Source organism: Theobroma cacao, chromosome 5, assembly GCF_053813885.1.
Source record: "Theobroma cacao isolate CCN51 chromosome 5, ASM5381388v1, whole genome shotgun sequence".
Taxonomy (NCBI): domain Eukaryota; kingdom Viridiplantae; phylum Streptophyta; class Magnoliopsida; order Malvales; family Malvaceae; genus Theobroma; species Theobroma cacao.
The window spans coordinates 30,425,733-30,449,699 of NC_142643.1; the positions used below are offsets into that span (position 1 = coordinate 30,425,733).

The 23,967-nt window shown below is 33.9% G+C and overlaps 1 non-coding gene across 1 annotated transcript; it reads right to left on the reverse strand.

Annotated features, from left to right (window-relative positions):
• Positions 1 to 9,630: 9,630 nt before the first annotated feature.
• LOC148762554 (small nucleolar RNA R71) lies at positions 9,631 to 9,736 on the reverse strand. The gene has a single exon (XR_016026826.1). It is a non-coding gene; the product is annotated as a small nucleolar RNA R71 (small nucleolar RNA).
• Between the last annotated feature and the right edge of the window lie 14,231 nt (positions 9,737 to 23,967).

Here is a 23,967-nt window from a genome sequence, read left to right on the forward strand (position 1 = left end):
ATTACAAAGAGACCAAGACACACCATTGTCAAGCCATAGGGGTAGCCTTTGATGATTTGCTACAAACATACATTTACTAGTGAGGCAGCACAACAATCTGCCAACTACTCACCCCTTATAAAGAGTTTACGAGATTTTACATGTATTCTACCAATAACCATTACAATGCTTGAAATGAGGACATTACTTTCCTAAAAGGTCTTCCCCCTTGAAGACTTAACAAATATTTTTAGAGATGTCACCACGAGCCATTACAATGTTTTAAAGAGGGACATTTCCTTTGCAAGTACTAAAGACTCAATCTCTTAGATAACTTTATCTTATCATAGTTCAATATAAGGTTGGCTCATGACACATAGCACCAAAGGCGAAAGACAGAACACACATAGTGTCAAAGCAGCTAGCAAAGAATCAAATCATTGACTAGAGTAATATCCTGACGTCGGCATCATCTAGAGTAATCTCAATGGATGGCATCAAAGCACTATAGGTGTAAATCATAAGCAGGATTAGTGCCACCGTCCTTGTTTACCACCATCCCTGGAGGCACACACATAGTCACAGGGGATGGGACTTTACTCCACTTCAAGTTAAATCAACGTCCGGAATTCATCCCTTGAACGGAACACATATTCACAAATCAGGATATCGTGCCTGTGACATCCCATATGTTCACATCAAATCATATTCAAATTTAACAAGCTTCAGTCATCTTTAAGTTCGATACAATTCTAAGTGCCTTTAATCTTTAAGGCATTATCAAACAAAGCATAATAAAACTATAGGCCCTTATGCCTTTAACCCCCACATGTTAATCATATTCAATCATATCAATCATGGCTCAACAACCATATGCATATCCTCAAATCAACCATAAATACCTAAGCATTCATGCATAGATCATATCCATAAGCATTCATGGCTCTTTGGCCTCACATACTTAACATCACCTTGATTGTTGTGCCATTAACCCAAACACATATCATACCCATATACTTAATTGGGCAATCCATTCATCATAATTTGGCATAGTCCTTAATACACAATTCATATTGCATCATGTGTAGGCCTCTTGCTCTAGGTCCTACATACCATGGGTTCCAACCAATGCCACTTTGTGGCTCACTACAAACCACACAAGCACAAATTTCCTATCTTAGATAACTAATTAGCCTAGGCATCCTTATCTAGGCACACAATCATGTTTGTTCTCTAGCCTAGGCACATACCTTTAAGCAAACATACATATTCACATGCACAGGCACACACACACACACACACACACACACGCACACACACACATATAGATACACACATCAATTTCATTAGCCTTGGTATTCTCATCTAGGCATACACACAACATTTAAGTACCATGGCAATGCATACATTATGCGAAATGCATCACATTCATTTAATTAAATCCCACTCACCTTGACAATCAAAGGCACACTACAATCAAGGTCAACCATTAGCCTCTAACGATCCTCCAGCTCATAAACTCATCAATAGCCTCCATTCTCCCCTTAGACACATCGAAACATCAAAATCATAATTATTTCCTAACTTTCAAAAATATCCCAACTTTTCAAAATACCCAAAATTTAATATACATGCTCATTCTTCCAACAAATGAGCTAAATCCTTACCTTAGAAGCTCGGTTGCCCAAATCTAGGCTCTAAATCTCTAATAAACTCAAGGGGAAAGAGTTTGACCAAATCTGAAAATATTTGGATACAAAGTTATTAATTGATTAAATCAAAAATCAATCAATAAAAATGTGTAACCTTACCTTTGGATTGTTTCCCAAGCTTGGATCTAGCTCAAATAGGCTCTAAATGCCATTTGGGGGGCTTAGGGTTTCACATGGGGTAGAGAGATAGAGAGAAAGAGCTGAGAGAGAAAAATGGGGCGGAATGGCTTGAAACCCTTTTTTATTTTTACCTTTCCTCTCTGACTTATCGATACATTTGGCAATGTATCGATACATCTGCCCTAATTTTGAATGAATGTATCAATACATTGAGGCAATGTATCAATACATTTCGGGTAGAATGGTCTTGGGTGCTCCCTGCTTCAAAATACAATTCCTTCTGTAGACCTTGTATTGTTCATCCTGAATGTATCGGTACATTTTGCCCATAATGTACATTCCCTACACTCCAACTTTCCAAAAATCCAAATTTAACCTCCCAAATCACTTTCCGTAAGTTTTCTAATTCATTTCCACTCATAACACCCTTCAAATCATTCATTTAGCATGAAATCTTGCACATAAACATTCAAATTTATCATCAAAGGTCAGAGTCTCACTTAGACTTCAAACCATATAGTTCACCATTTTCAAGCTCTAAGATTAGTGGTCTAAGTACCACAATTATCATTCCCATCTCAACTCATCAAGAATGCTTAATATCCGAGCATGTACTCATCACACAAATTCAAATCCTCATTGTGCTCTATGTCACATAGTATACAAATCAAAACTTAACATAATTTACATTAAGCATCACATTTATCAAAGTGCCAAACAATGCATTATACCATTCATGTGCCAAACATATGCACAACATTGTTTTGAGCCTTCACATGCTCATATGTCATATTCATTGCTCTATGAACATAGGCATACTCTTAAACTCTTAAACATATTCACCAAAATTCAATTTAGCTAATTAATTGGCTTGGCTATTTCATCATATTATTAGAATCCTTAATGCACACTAAAATTCAAAGTCTTTCTCTATAGACCACAATAGCTCATATGCATACTCTACAAGCATATACATCGAGTGTTCAAGTTTACTCATCAAATCATTTGGCCAACACCATATTTAGACCATATCAAAAAATTAAGGGTGCTATAGTTAATTTGTTATATGATTTTAGTACTTATTGAAACTTTAGAAACAAATTTTTGTGGGAATGATAATATGAACTTACTGTCTATATTACTTGTTTGATATGTATACTTGCGCATGCAAAATCGACAATAAGTTTTTAGCGCCGTTGACGGAGAATTTTGTTTTCTTTGTTATTTGCTAATATTAAAATTTTACAAATTAGTCTTAATTTAAGTTTTATTTCTTTGTTTGGCAGGTGTGTTCAGGCACTAGAAAAGGAACATTGTTGCACTATTGAAGCTTGCCACGTAGTCGCAACCCCGAGAAGACATGGTAGCGGCACCATCTCGATTTCCAAAATTAAACTTTTGACTAAAATTGGAAAGTAAGGCATCTTACACATATTTAAGAGCTTTTTTGAAAGCATTTAGAGGGAGGGACGATAACAGCTTTTCTAGGGAATTGGAGCTATGAATCAATCAATAATTCAAGAGCAATTGAGAGAGATTAGAAATCAACTAAGCTTCGACATCAGTTTATTTCTTTCCTTTTATGTTATTCTTATTTTCTTGTTTTGAATTCATGGCTAAAGTTCTTTGGATAGTGTTTTATTTAGATATTATGAACTAATTTGTTTATCTAGGATTATGGTGGATTTTAACGTGTAATCTGAATATTGGTTTTTTTTGTGCTTTATCATGAATCGTTTTACTTATTCAAATATGTTCTTCATGCCTTTAATTGCCTGATCAACAATTAATTGATTTGTGAATCTAATTGAGACTCGACAGAGAGATTTTAGATTGGACTAAGATTTAAATAGTATATGTTCACATCACTTAGGTGATCTGATTCATGATTCGGGTAGACATACGCCAATTGCCATATATAGCCAAATTAGGACACTTGCTTAATGAACTTAATTTAATTAATTCCTATAGACATATAGTGAACTGATTAAGTTAAGTATTTGCACAAGCATCTCAATGGAGACATGTCCATAGCCTTGGATTCTAGGTTAGTAAAATCACCCAGGAAAGATAAATAACAAGAAAAGCTAGTATCAGATGAAATGTTGAATGAATCTATGATCCTAGGTTTTTAATATACTATTTTTCTCAATAGATTTAATTTTTTCTTGTTAATTTAGTATTTCTTTTAAATTTTTTTTGATTAGCTGTTCAATTTTCAAATTGCTTAAATAAGGTTAATTTGTTATATAATTTTAATACTTAGTGAAACTTTAGAAACAAATCCTTGTGGGAATGATAATCTGGACTTACTGTCTATATTACTTGTTCGATATATATACTTGCATATGCAAAATTGATAATAGCAGTGATGCTCTCTTGGACGTTGTGGCCTTGAAGCACTCAAGGCCGCGGTGTTGCTCCTAGTAGACCCTTGGTGCAGAAACTAATTTCGTAACTCATCTTGCAACGCGATTTTTTCCTACCTCAAGGCTAATCTGGAAAGAATGGTAAACATAAAAGTTGTAGGTCTGCCTCTAAGTTTTCCTACGGTCTAGGAATCACGTTGATTGAATCTCTGTAGCTCGAGTTATGTCCAAATTACCACAACATGTTTAGTGAAAATCTGTACTTAGTCTCCATTGCATTGCATAATCCAACACCATTTAGCTTTATGCACTTCAACACCTACCAAAACAAGGATTAAATCATTATTGGCTTAAATTGAGAATTTCAACATTATATTGAACTAAAATTATGTAAATTTAACTACATCAACATATGTTAAACTAAATAACAAAATGCATAAAAACTAAAACTAATTGAAATTCATAAGGACTTGGCTAATTTAGCATCCAAAATGTAATTAAATAACTCTATATATAGAGTTATCACATACTTTTCATCATTAATCCCCTTCTTTTTAATCTTAATGAATGTCAATAAACCTTTATCCTTTCCAAAAACATCTTCAAAAATCTATCAGTTTAAAAATCAACATCTATAATCGAGTATAATAGTGGGTTCAAAAAGTTAACTAACTAAAGTACTTGGTAACTTTGTCTTGGTGAGCTATGATGCTAAGAAAAGTAACAATACCCTTGAGCTTAAAGCTTAATGAAAATATGAAAACACAAATAATATATTTTAGAACTAGAAATCAAAGATTTAAAATTCTAAATAGTTGAAAAATGTCACCTTGTTGTTTAAAACTGAAAATCAAGCTTCAAATCATCAAAAATGATTTTGGATTGTAAGATTGTGTTCGACAACTGTTGAAGAGAAAATGATGGAGAGCCAGCTAGGAATGAAAAACCCTTAGGAAATGTGCTATATTTTTAGTGAAGATTAAGAAAAATACCATTTTACCCTTCTTCTTTTGAAATCTAACGTTGAAGTATTCATACTTTTGGACAAAGTATCGATACTTTTAAATGGGAAAGGTTTTCTTCAAGCATCTCGTGCAAAAGTCTTGATACTTTTAATGAAAGTCTCGATACTTCTTTGGGAAATTCATATGTCTCGATCCTACATGAACAAGTATCGAGACTTGTTCGTTAGAAATCATTTTTAGGTTTTAAGTATTAATACTTTTGGTCCATAATGCTATTTTTTAAGTTCAAAACAAAGCTTTTGACCTCTTAATGATCCCAACTTTCAAGTAAGCTCATTTTCATTCGTTCTCTAAGCTATAATTGTTCATAAATCATGTTCAAAAACATCAAATAAACAACTCACCAAGCTAAGTTACAAATCTAACCTTAATGGAAAAATGAGGCTTCACATTCTCTCCTTCTTAAGAAAATTCATCCTCAAATTTAAGCCAATAGTTACTAACCTCAATTTTGGAACAAATACGATTATTTTGTTCATATCTCATCCTCAGTTTCTCAAGTCACCTTTTCATTATAGTGATTGTGCTAAAGAACTTTCACCAAAGCTACGTATTTGGTACAAAGTTTCATGACTTGTCTATCCAAAATCTCTATCGGTAACTCCTCATATGACAAGTCATCTCCTAGCTGGATCTCTTCATGCTGAATTATCGGATGGATTGTACTTGTGAAGTACAGACACGTGAAACATTGGGTGAATGTTAGAAAGGTCCAAGGGTAACACTAATCTATAAGCTATTGCACCAACTATCTCTCGAATCTCAAAAGGTCTAATAAATCTCGAGCTCAACTTGCCCTTCTTGCCAAATCTCAAAATTCCCTTAGTAGGCAAGACTCTTAAGAATACATGATCACTTACCCTAAACTCCAAGTCTTGACATGTATGGTTGGCATGTGACTTTTGTCGACTATGAGTTGTTAACATCTTATCTTGAATCAACTGAATCTTGTTAGTTGCCTCTTAGACCATTTTCGATCCAAGAAGCTTTTGTTCACTGACTTCAAACCAAGCCATGGGCGATCTACACTTTCACCTGTACAAATTCTCGTAAGGCACCATTTTAATGCCAACATAATAACTGTTATTGTAAGCAAACTCAATCAAAGGCAAGTGTCTATCCCCAATAACTCCAAAGTCAACTACACAAGCTGGTAGCATGTCCTCTAAAGTCTGTATAATCTTTTCAAACTGTCCATCAATCCGAGAATGAAATACAGTGCTACATTTGAGCTTTGTTTTTAACATTTTTTGAAATTTACCCTAAGGTACCTCTATAAGAGACTATGGTAATTGGAACTCTGTGCTATCACACAACCTCCTCAATGTATAGTCTAGCATATGGTGCCACTCCATAAGTTGTCTTCACTAGTAAGAAATATGCGGAGTTAGTCAATCTATCAATTATAACGAAATAGAATCACACATTTTACTAGTGTAAGGTAATCCCATTACAAAATCCATCGATATGTTCATCCACTTCCACCCAAGTACAAGGGTTGTAATAATCTTGTGAGCCTCTAATGTTTTATCCTAACCTATTGGCACACTAGGCACTTGGCCATAAATTCAGCTACATCTCTTTTCAAGCCTTCCCACCAATATATCTCTCTCAAATCAGGGCACATCTTGGTGGTTCCTAGATGTATAACATAAGCAAATAAATGTGCCTCCTTAAGAATCTTTCTCCTAAGACCATCCATATTCAAAACATACATTTTCACCCCATAACGAAGTAAACCATCAAAATCTGTAACAAAGTGCTATCAATTTCTCCCTTTGGTATTCTCTAAGGCATTGATCACCCATTCATCCTTATCTTGGGCTTCCTTAATGTGATCAAGTAGCATTAGCCTAACCCAACAATGTGCTAACTAAGCGTTAGTCTCATTGACCTTTAAATGCAATCCCATGTTTCCTAAATCATGAATATCTCTCACCAAAGGTCTCATACCAATGTAGATCACCCATATGCTGGTTTGAGGTAAGTGAGCGAAGGTTACTTAAATCGAAGATGGTTCAAGAGACCACCAACAAGATACAATTGATTAAAGAGAGAATGTTGGTGACACAAAGTTATCAAAAGTCATACACCAACCATAAACATTGAGACTTGGAGTTCAAAGTCAGAGATCATGTATTCATTAAAGTCTTGCCAGCTAAGGGGATTAAGAGATTTGGAAAAAAAGGTAACTTGAGCCTAAGATATATTACTCCATTTGAGATTCTTGAGAGAATTGGTGTCATAGCTTATAAGATAGCACTTCCTTAGAATCTTGTTAGTGTTCATACAATATTCCATGTTTCGGTACTATGGAAATACCATCTGGATCCATCTCATCTGATTAGATATGAAACCATTCCACTAAAAGGTTACTTGAGTTATGTGCATGAGCCTAGATATTATTAGATAGGCAAGTTAAGAGAAGTAAAGAGATAGCTTCAATCAAGGTGCAATGGCACAATCACTCTAGTGAGGAGGTGACGTGGGAACCCGAGGATGAGATGAGGGCGAAGTGTTGTCTCCATGAGTTTTTGATGATAACAAAACATTCTCATTCATTAATGTCTAACTATACTACTTGAATGTGTGATAACTCTCTAATATCGAGTTTTTTGAACTTAATTTTGATAGTAATTTAGCTTAGTTCTTGTAGTAATGCATAAAAATTAGTATATTTTATTTAATTATTTTAAATTAGTTAATTTAGGTGAGTCAATCTAATCTTAGTTAATTTTATGCTTAATTTGGTGTTAGTATGATTAAGATAGGTTGTTATTGATTTATTTGTGCTTTTGAAGGTGTTTGATGAAAAAAGAATTTTAATGAAAAAAAGAGCAATTTCAAGGTGTCAACTTTCACTACACATGTTTCGATATTTCAACCATAACTCTCTCTACTGAGCTCCAAATGAGATGATTCTTAAACCATTGGAAAGATAAGAGAACAACATACAACTCTCATGTTTACTAATTCACCTAGTTCATCTTGGAAAGTGGTCAAAAATCTTTTTGAATTTGAAGCATTGTAACAGTCCTAGAGCAATTACGATTTCTATTAATTAATTGGTCAAGGCTGCAGCCCACATAATTTGATGAGGAAATCCCAACTAAAGTTTATGTCTTTTTTCACCCAACTTGGCCTCACTTCAAAGCCCTATAAAAACAACTTTTTAGAGAACTTTTAGGAGCTAACGAAACACTAGATTGAAAGCTAAGATTTAAGTCGCAAAATCATTGTAGCTAAGAAGAATTTGAAGGATTCAAGGAGATTTGGAGATCAAGGATACAATCCTTGGTTTTTTCTATCTTTTTGTTATTCTTTTATTTTCTTGGTTTTGTTTTTACCATTTAAACTTTATTAAATGATGATGTGTGACTTGATAGGGAGCTAATTCATTTATCTAATATTATGATTGAACTCAATATGTAGTTTGATTTTTTTATCCCTCTTTTGCTTATATTTGATGGTTTTAAGTTGTTTATTTTGTTCTGTTCTTAATGCTCCTAGTTGACTAGCCACCAATTATATTGAATTGGAAAGCTAAGTTAAACCTTGACAAAGGAGATTTAGATAGACTTTGAATAGAGTAGCGTATGATCGAATGCACTTAGTTGATTAGGTGGTTTGATTTGCATATAGGGTAGACATACACCTATAAGCCATACATAGCCTAAATTAGAGCATGAACTTAATGAATCTTTCTTCAATTTAATTTGCATATAGACATATAGAAAATTAATTGGGAGAGGTATTTTTGTGAGAAACTTGACAGAGACTTGTAAATAATTTTGGACTCTAAGTTAACAACTTAATCCACTGAATTGATTTTTAATTCTTTCTTGTTGATATTAACACCAAGCATTCTTAATTTTAATCTAGACTTTTCTTTTCTTTAATTTTTCAAGTACTTTTGGTCGTTGTATGCGAAGAGCCCAAAATTTGAAAATTGTTCCTTTTGATCCTGAAATCAAAAAGACTTTTCAAAGACTTTGGAGGAAAAATAAAAAAGTTTTTACTCCAAGTAAAACAATGGTTGACAACAAGAGGAAGAGACCAAGCTTTTGAGGAATTATGCTATCCCATGAGTACAAAATCTCTACTCTAGTATCCAAAGACCTTTTATTCAAGCCAACAACTTTGAAATTAAGCCATCAATCATTCAAATGATTTAGACTGTTGTTCAGTTTGGGGGTTTGCCTAATGATGATCGGAATGCTCATATTGTAAATTTTTTGAAAATCTGTGATACATTCAAGGCTAATGGTGTTACTGATGATGCCATAAGATTGAGGCTTTTCCTTTTTTCACTAAGAGATAAAGCAAAAAGCTAGTTAGATTCACTTCTTACTAGTTTTATTAATACTTGGGGTGACTTGGCTGAAAAATTCTTAGCAAAATTCTTCCCATTTTCTAAGTCAGTAAAGATGCAGAATGATATTACTTTTTTCATGCAATTTGATTTTGAATCACTGTACGAGGCTTGGGAAAGGTATAAGGACTTGATAAGATAGTGCCTTCACCATGGATTACCTAAGTGGTTGCAAGTTCAAACTTTTTATAATGGTTTGCTAAGACCTTTTAGAACTACCATTGATGCTATCACTGAAGGTGCACTCATGAGTAAATCCATTGATGAGGCTTATGATTTGCTTGAAGAGATAGCTTCCAATAGTTATCAGTAGCCTTTTGAAAGATTGGGTACAAGAAAATTTGCTTGAATTCATGAATTAGATGTGATAAACACTGTTTCTACACAATTGGCCTCTCTTGCAAAAAAAAAAAAAAGATAAACTGAGTGTTAATGATATTCATAACTCCTTATGACGTGTTAATTTTGTGGGGAAGGACATTCTAATGACAATTGTCTTATCTATTATGAGTCTTGTCAATTTATTGAAAATAGGCAACAGAACAATCCATATTCCAACACTTATAATCCTAATTGGAGGAATCATCCTAATTTTTCATGGAATAACTACCAAGGATCTTCATTAGCAGCTAAGTCAAACTTTCCTCCTAGATTTCCATCTAAAGCCCCCATGCCAGAGAAAAAGCCTTAAATGTAGGATATGTTCATACAGTTCATGACAAAGATTGACACATTCATCACAAAGACCGATGCATTTATGACAAAGGCTGATGCCTCCATTCAAAATTAAGCAGCTTCAATTAGAAATCTTGAGACACAAATGACCTAACTTGCAAGTGCTTTAAATACTAGAACTCATGGTACCTTACCAAGTGACACTGAACCTAACTTAAGAAAAGAAGGTAAGGAACATTGTAAGGCAATCCATCTTCGCAATGGAGAAGAGGTAAGTAGTAAGGATTTAAATTCTGAAATTTCAATTCAACTAATGAGAAAGAAATTGAAAAAGATGTTAAAAAAGAAATTATGGTTGAAAAATCTGTTGGAAATTCAAAAGAAAAATCACAATTAAAAACTACTCCTACACCCTTACCACTTTTTCTTCAAAGATTTTAGAAAGAAAAACTTAACAAACAATTTTAAAGATTTATTAATGTGTTTAAAAAATTACATATCAATATTCCTTTTGCTAAAGCTCTAGAACAAATGTCAAGATATGTTAAATTCTTGAAAGACATCCTGTCTAAAAGAAGGAAATTGGGTGAGTTTGAAATTGTTGCACTTACTGAAGAGTGTAGTGCCATCATTCTGAATAAACTTTCACCAAAGCTCAATGAACCAAGTAGTTTTACTATTCCTTGCACTATTGGTGCTTTTTGTTTTGCTAAAGCTTTATGTAATTTGGGTGTAAGTATAAATTTGATGCCATTGTCCATTTATAAAAACTTGGGTTTGGAAGAGATTAAGCCAACTTCTGTGACTTTACAACTTGTTGATCGACCCATCACTTATCCTTATGGTATTGTAAAAGATGTTTTGGTAAAAGTTGCTAAGTTTATTTTTTTCGGTAGATTTTATTATTCTTGATATGGAAGAAGATCGTGAAATACCGATCATTCTTAGGAGACCATTCTTGGGATCTGTTCGAGCTTTAATTGATGCGAAAAAATGTGAGCTTACTTTAGGGGTTGAAGATCAACAGGTAACATTTAGTATTTTTCGAGCTTTAAAATTTTTTAATGAACATGATGAATGTTTCTCAATTAATGTGGTAGATGACATAACGAATAATGTGTTTATTGAAAATCATCAAAATCCACTTGAAACTTCTTTGAATTCTTCATGTGATATTATTGATGAAAAAGTTATTGAATATACTAACCATCTTGATGCCCATTCATGTCTCCCAAGATCCCAGTCTGAGTCTTTGGATTTAACAATGACAACTTCACCAATCAAACCTTCCATTGAAAAACCTTCTTCAATGGAGCTCAAACCACTGCCTAATCATTAAAGGTAGGCTTTTTTGGGAAATTTTTTTACACTACCAGTAATTATTTCTTCTTCTCTTTCTGATGAATAAGAAAATAAACTTCTTTGAGTTTTAAGAGACTACAAAAAAGGCAATTGGGTGGACCATTGCAGCATCAAAGGAATTAGTCCATCATTTTGCATGCACAAAATTCTTTTGGAGGAAAATCACAAAGCAACCATTGAGCATCAATGAAGGTTGAATCCAATCATGAAAGAGGTAATAAAGAAAGAAATTATCAAGTGGCTTGATGCAGGTACTATCTATCCTACTTTTGATAGTTCATGGGTAAGTTTAGTCCAACGTGTCCCTAAAAAAGGAGGTATGACTGTAGTTTTTAATGAAAATAATGAGCTCATTCCCAATAGAACTATAACTATATGGAGAATATGTATGGACTATAGAAAATTGAACAAAGCCACTAGAAAATATCACTTTCCCCTACCTTTTATTGATCAAATGCTTGATAGACTAGCAAGTAAGGATTTTTATTATTTTTTGGGTTGTTATTCTGGTTATAATCAAATTGCCATTGCTCCTTATGGAATTTTTGCTTTTCGGAGAATGCCCTTTGGACTTTGTAATGCTCCACTACTTTTCAGAGATGTATGATGGCAATTTTTTCTAATAGGGTTGAAATGTTTTTGCAAGTGTTTGTGGATGATTTTTTAGTTTTTTGGGATAATTTTGATGATTGTCTATTTAATCTTGCTAGAGTACTTAAGAGATGTGAAGAAACTAATTTAGTTTTAAATTGGAAAAAATGTCACGTTATGGTGCAAGGTATAGTCTTAGGCCATCAAGTCTGTAGTAAAGGTTTAGAAATAGATAAAGAAAAAATTGAATCAATTGAAAAACTTCCACCTCCAACCTTTATTAAGGGCATTCGTAGTATTTTAAGACATGCTGGATTTTATAGGAGATTCACTAGATATTTTTCTTAAATTTCTAAACCACTATGTAATTTGTTAGAAAAGGATACTTCTTGTAATTTTGATGATGCTTACCATGATGCTTTTGTTGAATTGAAAAAGAGATTAATTTTTGCTTTTATTATCACTGTTTCTGATTGGAATATTCCTTTTGAACTAATGTGTGATGCTAGTGATTATGTAGTTGGCGCAGTTTTGGGCCAACGAAAAGTGAAGATTTTGCATCCTATTTATTATGCTAGTAAAACACTGAATAAGGCTCAAGCAAATTACTCCACAATTGTAAAGGAGTTGCTTGCTATTATTTTTACTTTTGATAAATTTCACTCCTATCTTGTTGGTATTAAAGTTATTGTTACACTGACCATGTAGCTATTAAATATCTGATCAAGAAAAAAGATGTAAAACCACACTTGATAAGATGGGTACTTTTGCTTGAAGAATTCAACTTAGAAAATCGAGATAGAAGATGTATAGAAAATCAAGTGGCAGATCATTTATATTGATTGGAGAATAAAGAACAAATTAGGAATACAATAGTGATCAATGAAACCTTTCTTGATGAGCAATTGGTAGTATAGTATACATGTGATTAGCGTTTTTTGTACAAGCATTGTGGAGATCAAATCAATATAAAGTGTGTTCCTGAAGAAGAATTTGAAAATATTCTTCATCATTACCATTCATCTGATTATGGAGGAAAACGAACTGCTGCAAAGGTTCTACAATTAGGTTTTAACTAGCCTTTTCTTTTCGAGGATGCTCATAATTTTATTGAAAGATGTGATAGATGTCAAGAATGGGCAATATATCTAGGAGACATGAGATGCCTCTAAACAACATCTTGGAAGTTGAAACTTTTGATGTGTGGGGAATTAATTTTATGGGTCCATTCATTCCATCATTCAATAATGAATACATCTTGGTTACTGTTGATTTTGTCTCTAAATGGGTCGAAGCTGTTGCATTACCAAGGAATGACTCTACGGTAGTGATAAACTTCTTGCAAAAGAACATCTTTACACGTTTTGGAACACCTACAACCATAATTAGTGATGAAGGATCTCACTTCTACAACAAAAATTTTGAAGCAATCTTGGCCAAATATGGAGTCAAGCACAAAATAGCCACTACTTATCATCCTCAAATGAGAGACCAAGCTGAAGTTTCAAATTGAGAAATTAAAAGAATTTTAGAGAAGATTGTTTGTCCTTCTAAAAAAGATTGGTCGAAAAAGCTAGATGATGCTTTGTGGGCATATAGAACTGCATGTAAAACTCCAATTAGGATGTCTCCTTATAGATTGGTGTTTGGAAAAGCTTGTCATCTTCCAGTCGAGCTTGAACACAAGTCATATTATGCAATTAAAAAGCTTAATTTTGATCTTCAAGTAGCCGGAGAAAAGCGTTTTTTGCAACTTAATGAGATGGATGAATTTCGTCAAGAAGTTTATGAGAATGCAAGAATCTACAAAGAGAAGACGAAACAATGGCATGACTAGAAAATCATAAAAAGAAGTTTTGAGCCTAGCCAACATGTTGTTTTTTATAATTCTCGTTTGCGATTATTTCTTGGAAAGCTGAAATCTCATTAGTTTGGACCTTTCACTATGATGAAAGTATATCCTCATAGAGTAGTGGAGGGAGCTGATGATAAATCAACCTTCAAAGTGAATGGACAATGACTAAAGCATTATTGGGGAGGCGATTTCAATCGTCAAAGGTCCTTAATCATATTTATCAACACAATTTAAACTAGAGAGAGTCAACCCAAAAACTATAAATTAAGTGTTACTTGGCAGGCAACCCAAGCATTCTAACTTACTTTCTTTTATTCTCTTGTAATTATTTTTATTTATTCCATTATTAGTTATTAATATTTTTTTTGGAGGAACATGTACAGCCCCCTATAAAAGAATTATCAAAAAATTTTGAAAAAAAAAATTTGAGGGAAGAGGGCTAGCCGCAGCATCCCCAAGGGGAGGTCGCGGCCCATCAAAGCCACACAACGCATGTCGTGTCACGACCCAAATTTCGAGCCATGACCGGCGCATGGGCCCAATAGACGTAGTCCACTAAGCCCAAGTAAGCCTATTAATATGACGTGTTCATCATCCCATCATAATTGCTAAGTCATATTTCATAACTTAGAATCAAAATAAAATTAAACATTTGCCAACTCATACCGGCATACCAATTAAGTGTACATTACCTACAACATGTATCTTAATAATTTCCATCAAGTTTGCTTATACATCTTAAAAAGAAGACTTGACTTCCAACGGAGGGACTCGGACGAATGTATAGCTACTGAATGCCGAGACACTTACCAAAAGATGGATATAAGTCTACAAGGACACCCCGTCCTAGTTACCGGCTGCCTCGTGATCTAAAAACATGAAGTTAAAAACGGTGAGTATAAACCCAGTGAGTGAACAAGGAAGGGAACAAGCATACCATAAGGAATCTTTAATGAAATCATGATGCATTCTTTTTCAAAACAATGCAAATTGTTTCTATTCTTACTAAAAACCCCTTGTCAAGCCCTTAAATGATTAATCATTTGAAAATCATGAACCATTCATAACGAACCATTCGAAGAATGAAAGCTTCAATATTACGCAAGTAAGTTAAATACGACAACGAATCTTCGCTGCAGCGGAAAGGCATTCTCGTTGCAGCGTAGCTGCAGCGATAATGAATTTTTGTTGCAGCGACTTTGGGATTTAGTTATTAGTCGAACAAGAGTTTCTCAACTGGCCGAGGGTTTCTCACTAAACCTCCCCATTTTAAACTTAACTCATTTAATCCTTAATGTTGGAAGTCCATGCTCCGATATGGTAGTAAATAAGTGAAAGATAGGGCAGTAAATGGACAAGATAGGAGACCAAAACAGAAGGTTTTTCGCTGCAGCGAAGTTGAAACCCAAAAACAGAAGGTTTCTCGCTGCAGCGAAATTCTTTCTCGTTGCAGTGAAATTCAATTAATGAAACAAAGAGTTTTTTGCTGCAGCGAAAAGCTACAGTGACTATCTTGCTGCAACGAAATTCATTCTCGCTGCAGCGAGAACCAGTTCTGGTGAAGGTTCTCAAACCCAAGAGTTTCTCGCTACAACGAGAATGATTCTCGCTGCAGCGAAATACAGGGCACCAAACGAAAATTTCTCTTTCTCCCAAAGAAAACCACCCTGCTTAAAATGTTCAAAACCAATAAGAAATATATAACAACTTCCCAAAGTTTAACATACCGAATTTCACATACATTACATCCATATACATAACTCATAAATTTCTTATAACACACATGTTTACGTATGTATACATATACATATACCCATCACCATCATGCACACAATCCATCATCATCATGCACACCATCCCATCATCATCATCACCAGCTCATACGCACTTCCTACTCGCACATGGCTGGGTCATCACCGGGTTATGCGCACTCCCTACTTGCACATAACCGGATCATCCTCGGCTTATGCGCACTCCCTACTCGCACATAGCCGAGTCAATAGAACTACACAACATTATATTCTAGCATATATGTATATCAACATAATGCAGCCACATATAAATCCATAATAACCACATATCATAACATAAACCATTCCACAAGAGCTTGTTCCCAAGGCATTCATTTTTGAGAAAAGTTGTATAAAATCATTCAAACACTTTGCTCAAAACTGTCATATTCCCAAAACAATTTTGATAGGCAGTCCATTCACCAATTGATTGTAGAGCCTTTAGATGACTCCAATTCCTTTAATTATCCAAATGAGATGATGGGGCTTCCTTAGAACCTAGGATCACATTAGCATGAGCAATAGGTCAATTTTACACACTATGAATCCTAAAAGCTATCTCTTAGCTAGTTTTCAATTGCCACATTAAATGGCCATCTATGTTCACTATCTTAATCACTAAAAGTAATGAACATACTCAACAATAAAACAGCTCATAAATCCCAATTACTAGCCAATTTCTGCAGCTAAAAACCAAGCTTAATTCATCGCTTACCCTAAGGCTCCTTTGTAGTCAAATTCTCTCCCAATAGCTTTCAAATAAATGGTGTAATTCTCTTTTTCTCTCTCTAAAATGTCCAACTAGTGAGAGAAAGTATGAAAACCAGATTTTTGAAGGGTTTTAAATTGAGAGGATGAAAGAGCGTAAGGGTTTATGGAATAGTACACCAAAAGCATGAAAATTGGAGCTAGAGAGAGAAAGTTATGGAAGCTTGAAGAAAACTCCCATGGAGAAATTGAAGAAACGTGAGAGCAGAGAAGGGAAGAAGAAGACCAGCTACTGGAAATTCAAGAAGGTGCTGGAAATTTCAAGATATTTATAGCCAATCTTATCCTTTCCCTTAAAATTACGAAAATGCCCCTCCACCAATTTACTTATTCTCCTCTAATCTTTTATGCAATCTTTTTGCTCTTTTAACACCGAGACAAGGTCCATAATGGTCTAGACATGTTCAGGTTCATAAAAACTTAAAATTTTAACTCGAGGTGAAAAATGACTATTTTGCCCCTATTATGAAAATTGTTGAAACTTCTAGTTTTCTTCGTGTTTTCTCTAGCACACATCATTTATGCAGTCTGATACCCATTTTGACCTTAAAATATCATAAAACTTTCGTCTGAAAGCTTATTGAAAAAATGATGAAATTACCCCTGGCTCGTATTATTACGTCTATGCTTAGTTACAAGCCTATAGAGGTTGGGGTCTCACATGTCACACCTCCCAAAATGCAAGGGTTGCAGTGCCCACTAAAGGTTGGCCACGGCCCCATGTTTTGGGTTATTAACTTTGGGCAGCACACAGAAAAAAAAAGAAGTAGGGGGGTAGGCAGCATCTCCCTCAAAGGGAAGCCACGGCCCAGCCAAAAAGATCAACGTGGGTGACGACACTTGTTAAGCATGGCTGGGGCTTGGTGACTCTAGGAAATAAGGGCCACAGTGCCCACTAGGGGTAGGCCGCGACCTTGTGCTTTATGGGCTACCAAACTTTGGGCAACATAAAAAAAAAAAAAAGATGTCTGAACTGAGGTCGTGGCTCCCTCTTTAGTGGGCTGCCAACAATGGGCAGCCCACTGCCCTAAGACCTCCCATTTATAACCCCCCTTGCTATGGGCTGCCAACAATGGGTAGCCCATTATCCAAATGCTTTCCCCCCACCTTTTTTTTTAACACCAGCACACTTACCCCTCTCTTTTTAGTGCAACTTTATACAATTTTCTCTCTTTTATCCTACGCATCCCTCTCCTTCTTTACCATCACCATTGTTCCTCTTTCACAATTCTTTCTCCATACCAATTACCCACACCCATCTTTTCCTTTCCACACCTATTTTCAACACTTTTGCTCTAAATATCAAGTAAGTTTCAATATTTCTTTTATTTATTTATTTAGTTTTTTTCTCTTCTTTTCTCTTTTTTTTTCTTTTCTTCTTCTATTTTTACTATAGTTGACTTACTTCATATTTTTATTTTGTTGGAAATTTGTGATGGGTATTAATGATTCTTGAGACATTATGCTTAGTTATTTTATGGGTATGGTAGATTGGGTAGATTTATGCTTTAAATTTTAAAGGTAAGTTGATATAGGAATATAGGTAAGTTTCTTGAAGTTTCAATTATTTTTTATACCTAGTAGTTTAGAAATATTGTAATTGTTGGATTTTTCTTCAGAACTATGGGCATTATTTTATTTTAATGAGAAGACATATGGGCTCATATTGTTGATGGTCTATTGTGTTCTGTTGGTACTTTTCTTTTCTTTTGGTTAAGAATTAATTGTAGGAATTTGAGAATGGCACCCAAATGATCAAGACAAAATTCCAGTGGTTCGTTTGTTCATACTAGATTTATGTCAACTGATGCTGTGGCTAGACACACAAGTTCTCTTGCAAACAAAATTGTAATACCTGAACAAGGATTGGATCAAGGGTTGATTACACACCTTGACCTCCAACCAATGATTGATGGCCACCATTGGCAAAAATTTTGTGCCTTGCCAACAACTATAAGTATCCCTTTGGTAAGAGAATTGTATGCTAACACTATTGAAACTACTAATGATTTTGTTTTTGTGCGAGGTAAATTAATTCCATTCTCGAGCCATGCCATTAATGAATTTTATGAAACTCCTGATATTGAAAACGATGGATATGGTCATTATTTGATTGAGCATAAGAATTGGGATGATATCATTAATATACTCTATGATGAGGGTGCTCAATGGTAATTCTTCAATAATGCACCAGTTTCATTCAAGAGGACTGTGATGAAACCAACTTCTAAGATATGGTTATATTTTGTGGCTTTCAAATTACTTCCTACCACAGACCAATGATGTTACAAAAGATCGAGCCGTCCTCATTCATTCAATCATGTCTAGACGCACAATTGATATTGGCCACATAATTTACAAAGCAATGACTCGCACTGCAAATCAAAGAGTTAAGGCTTGTGGTTCCCTTCTCTGATTACAGCTATGTGCAAACAAGTTGGTGTACATTGGGATGCTAGTGAGGAGTTGTTGTACCTTAAACTTCCAATTGATCTTAATCTCATCCTCAAACAATCTCAAACTTCTACTGAGGGTAGCTCTTCTTTTACACATCATCCTCCACCCCCTCGACCAATACATCAACAATTGTTAATGAACCAGAGAATTGAGAACCTTGAGTACCTAGTTGATAACCTTAGGCAACAATTTGAGCAACACATGACTTATCAAACCCAATGTAATCAACATATGGACCACATGTTTCGAGCTTATAGTACTTTTATGGGAATGGACATGTCTACTCTTCCACTAGCACCTAATCCTTCTAAGGGTGCCAATAAGGCAAAGGACAATGAGGACAATGATGCAGAGGATGATGGAAATGAGGAGGAGGATTAGAGCTTCTCCATATTCATCCAACCATCAGGGGAGTACTCTTTACCTTTCCTTTATTTTTTCTAACATTAAGGACAGCGTTTACTTTAAGTTTATGGGGGTGAATTTGTTTTTCTGAGGGTGAATATTTTGTGGAAGTTTTAGATTTGATTTTATTTGCATGTGTATCTAGATTTATAAATAATTTAGGATTAGTTGGTAAATGAATTTATTATTTGTTCGAATCTTAGAAATCTAGAGTAAAGTTGTGCTAATTTTTTTGATGATTTTTCTATCCAATGATGAAAACTAGTTGTCTTGAATTTTGAGCTTTTGGTGAATAAGGTTTTTGTTTGGATTCATGCTAAATGCTTTTGTTAAGTATCATTCTTAGGATGTGATTTCGACAATTTTGAGTACTATATCTTTTACTTTAAATTATTTTGAATATCTAGAGAAGATATATATTGATATGAATTTTAGATTATGTCATGAATTCTAGAATTTGGTTAATTTTCTCTCGAGACAAAATCCTAAGCAATACTTAGTTAAGGAGATTATTGAGGCCATCTTTGGACCGTTTGAGCCTAAAAAGCCTACCTTGTTAAATTTTTATCCCTAGTATACCCCTTTTGAACCTAATTTCCCTTTTCTTTGTTTAACTATATAATAATTGAGCCTAGCCTTAAAAATTAATTTTTCAATTTTGCAACCCCTACTCCTAAGCATGTATATTGTTTTAAGAAATATAGATTAAGCTAAATGTTGAAAAAGGTGGAAATGTGATGTTGATGAGAAAAAAAAAAAGGTTCAAAATATTAAAAGTCACCCCACTACCTACAATACAAAGAAAATAAGTTTGGGGGTGTGAAATTATGAAATTGTGAGTTAAAAAAACAAAGAGAAAGAAAAATGTGTTGAATGAAAGAAAAGTTCAAATATAGACGAAAAGATATACTAGAAGAAGGAAAATAGAGCTACAAATATAGGTTCTAGAATAATTATGTGCTTAGGGTGATTTGAGCCAAATTATTTTCTTGTATGCTACCTTGACCCTAGCCATACATTACAAGCTTATTAAAATCCTATTGATCCCTAGCTTGGTGCTAGCCTACATTAGTGCAAAGAAAGATGAAAAGTAAACATATGGAGTTCTAATACTAATTTGAAATTTGTGTTGGCAAAAACTCATCCGGATGTCATGATATTCTTGGTAAAAGACTTCACACACACACACACGAAAATCCATTTGAGAATGTGGTTGCATTGGAATTGAAACATGAATTTGAATGAGGCCTATATTTTTCCTTAGGTTAATGATTGATAGACAGACTTTTGAGGAAATTATGGAGAATTATTGAGTTGGTGCACTTTAACTCTAGTAGTAGTAGTAGTAACTATATTTATTTTAGTTTTCATTAACTGAATTTGATTTTCATAAGTTAGTTTCTTTTCTATGCTTTGCTCAAGGACTAGCAAAATATTAAGTTTGTGGGTGTGATAACTCTCTAATATAGAGTTATTTGCACTTAATTTTGAAAGTAATTTAGCTTAGGTCTTGTAGTAATGCATAGAAATTAGTAGATTTTATTTAATTATTTTAAATATTTTAATTTAGGTGAGTCAATCTAATCTTAGTTAATTTTATGCTTAATTTGGTGTTAGTGTGGTTAAGATAGGTTGTTATTTATTTATTTGTGCTTTTGTAGGTGTTTGATGTAAGAAGAATTTTAGTGAAAGGGGAGAGCAATTTCAAAGTGCAGACTTTCACTGAACATGTTTTGGTATTTCAGTCATAACTATCTTTATAGAGCTACAACTTTCATATTTACTACTTTACCCAATTCAGCCTGGAAGGTGGTCAAAAATCTTGTCAAAGTTGAAGCATTGCAACAGTGCTAGAGCAATTACTATTTTTGTTAATTAATTGGTCAAGGCTGCGACTCACATAGTCTGATGAGGAAATCTCAGCTGAAATTGACTTTTTTCTTCACCCAACTTGCCCTAACTTCAAGGCCTTATAAAACCAACCTTTTAGAGGACTTTTAGGAGATATCAAAACACCGAATTGAAAGCTAAGATTCAAGTCGCAAAATCATTAAAACTGAGAATAATTTGAAGGATTCAAGGAGATTTGGAGATCAAGAATACAATCCTTGGTTTTTTCTATCTTTTTGTTCTCTTATTTTCTTGGTTTTGTTTTTACTGTTTAAACTTTATTAAATGATGATATGTGACTTGATGGGGAACTAATTCATTTGTCTAATATTATGATTGAACTCAGCACGTAGTCTGATTCATTTATCTCTCTTTTGCTTATGTTTGATGGATTTAAGTTGTTTATTTTATTATGTTCTTAATACTTCTAGGTGACTAGCCACTAATTAGATTGAATTAAAAACTTAGGTTAAACCTTGATGAAGGAGATTTAGGTAGACCTTGAATAGAATAGCGTATGATCACATGCACTTAGTTGATTGGGTGGTTTGATTTGCGTATAAGGTAAACATACACCTATAAGCCATATGTAGCCTAAAATAGAGCACGAACTTAATGACTTTTTCTTCAATTTAATTTACATAGATATATAGTAAATTAATGGGGAGATGTATTTTTGTGAGAAACTCGATAAAGACTTGTAAATAATTTGAGACTCTAGGTTAACAACTTAATCCACTGAACTAAGTTAAGAAAATGAGACAATAATCAGATGAAGTATTGAGGGATATCATAATCTTAGCTTTGGTAATCACTAGAAGTTAATAATTTTACTGATATATTTTAGATTAGTTTTAGTTATTAGTACATTATTTTTAATTTTAACTTTAATTATTTAGATAAAATTAGGGTGTGTTAATTTTAGTAGTTAACAGTAAGAATTAATTCAATTCTCTGTGGGATCGACACTCTACTCATCACTGTATTATTTTTGTGATATGTATACTTGCGTGGGTAGAAAATTAAACAACAGTGTGCAGGATAAAAATTTAAGTCACTTAATAAATGATCATTCAAAAGTAGCCATCAAAACTCACCAGGATAAGGGGTCACACAATGAGTTAGAAGTAAAAGCCTCTTAATTAGTTAACCAAGGGAGTTAATTTACTAAAATTCAAAAATGAAGTTATAAAGGAAAGTGTTACAAGTTAAATTTCTGAACAACAGTTGAAGAAGTCATGGTTGGCGAAACAGATTTTATGACTACTTAAGACTAAAGGAAGACCAACCTAAATTAATTGAAAGAAGGATTAATCAAACAATGAAAGTTGGTGAAGTATGTTGCTTGAAAATAGTATGCTCTTAATCGATTAAAGCCATTCTTAACCGGTTAACACAATGAAGCTGACTACAAGACAGAGAAGACTTAATTAACTAAAGCCTATAGTTAACCAAGTAAAGGCTCATTGCCAGGAAATTTAAATTTGAATACTTGAAGACAAAATAACAACTATACTGGTTCCTAAACTGTTTCTAATGGTTAGAAGCTATCCAAATCCATCAGAGCTATTTTTCTAAATATAAAAGTCAACCCTAATGGCTAAAACGATGAAGAGATGCTTCCAAGAGCTTGAAAGAACCAAGAGTAGCAAAAATCCTCTCACTTTCACTTGTATTTCACTCTAATCTTTGTAATATAGTGTTGCACCTCATTTTGTACCATTTTAATCAGCTCAGTGATCATAGATGCATCCTTATATCTGTATTCCTTACGTACTTAAAGTGTGCAAGGTACTCTCAATGGTTGATCAAGCTTAAGTTAGCATGGTTTGTGTTGTAGGTTCTAACTTAACCTTAGAAAATATAGTTTTGGGTTTTGGTTGGTCCCTGTAAAAACCATTGTTAATGGTTGTGCTTGAGTCTACAAAAAGCCATTGTAAAAGCTTGGTGGAAGCTTGGGAATTCCATTGATTTTAATGAATTAGTTTAAAAATCCTTGATCGGAAGATTAAGGTAGTAGATATAGGTCAAGGGGACCTAAGCACTATAAATTATCGAGCATTGTCTAATTTCCTTTATTTCTTTGTTTAACCTATTCCTAAGTTACTCCTCCGACAAGTTTCAAACTTTTCTCATCAACTTCTTTTAACAAGCTCTTAACTAGGAACCAACCTTAGCGACATTGAAAAGTGTTATTCACCCCCCCTCTAGCACACTCTTTGGGACCAACACGAAGTACTTGCATTTAGTTTCAGTAGCATACTTTATTATGTTGATGTAAATTCGAGGGTGAATTTTCTTAAGGGGGAGAGAATGTGAAACCCTAGTTTTTCTTATGATGAAAACTAATAAAAATTTGAACTTTTATGGAATATACATGGGTGATGATTATCAACAAAAGTTTCTTGTCATTTGGTGTTCAATCTCTCCTTATTGTTGAGTTACAATTATGGAAAAATAATGGTTACAAGGATGGGTGAAAAAGGAAACCAAAGATACTGATTAGGCTTTAATATGATAGCCCATGGATTATGTGACTGAATTATAATTCCTTACAATGTCGGATGTTGGATAAGTTTTCCCAATTATATTGGTGT